The sequence below is a fragment of the Arachis stenosperma genome, chromosome 10, assembly GCF_014773155.1.
Source record: "Arachis stenosperma cultivar V10309 chromosome 10, arast.V10309.gnm1.PFL2, whole genome shotgun sequence".
Lineage (NCBI taxonomy): Eukaryota > Viridiplantae > Streptophyta > Magnoliopsida > Fabales > Fabaceae > Arachis > Arachis stenosperma.
The window spans coordinates 42,766,308-42,767,123 of NC_080386.1; the positions used below are offsets into that span (position 1 = coordinate 42,766,308).

The 816-nt window shown below is 41.1% G+C and overlaps 1 non-coding gene across 1 annotated transcript; it reads left to right on the forward strand.

The window, feature by feature from the left end:
* Nucleotides 1-471: 471 nt before the first annotated feature.
* Nucleotides 472-579, forward strand: LOC130959473 (small nucleolar RNA R71). The gene has a single exon (XR_009078551.1). It is a non-coding gene; the product is annotated as a small nucleolar RNA R71 (small nucleolar RNA).
* Nucleotides 580-816: the final 237 nt, after the last annotated feature.

Below are 816 nucleotides of genomic sequence, written 5' to 3' on the forward strand. Positions count from 1 at the left end.
TTGTTGAGGTCTCTCTTGATTCTTCCATGAGAGATTTGGGTGATTTCTCCATGAAGAATTATAGGTGTTTCCATAGGGCTCTCCTAGGTAATTCACCTCTTCCATTGAAGGGTTCTCAGGATCATAAGCTTCTTCCTCAGATGAAGCATCCTTAGTACTGTTTGGTGCATTTTGCATTCCAGACAGACTTTGAGAAATCAAATTGACTTGTTGAGTCAATATCTTGTTCTGAGCCAATATGGCATTCAGAGTGTCAATCTCAAGAACTCCTTTCTTCTGACTAGTCCCATTGTTCACAGGATTCCTTTCAGAAGTGTACATGAATTGGTTATTTGCAACCATTTCAATCAATTCTTGAGCTTCTGCAGGCGTCTTCTTCAGATGAAGAGATCCTCCAGCAGAGCTATCCAAAGACATCTTGGATAATTCAGAGAGACCATCATAGAAAATACCTATGATGCTCCATTCAGAAAGCATGTCAGAAGGACATTTTCTGATTAATTGTTTGTATCTTTCCCAAGCTTCATAGAGGGATTCTCCATCCTTCTGTCTGAAGGTTTGGACTTCCACTCTAAGCTTACTCCATCTTTGTGGTGGAAAGAACTTTGCCAAGAAGGCATTGACTAGCTTTTCCCAAGAGTCCAGGCTTTCTTTAGGTTGAGAATCCAACCATATTCTAGCCCTGTCTCTTACAGCAAAAGGGAATAGCATCCGTCTGTAGATCTCAGGGTTAACCCCATTAGTCTTGACTGTGTCACAGATTTGCAAGAATTCAGCTAAGAACTGATGAGGATCTTCCATTGGAAGTCCATGGAA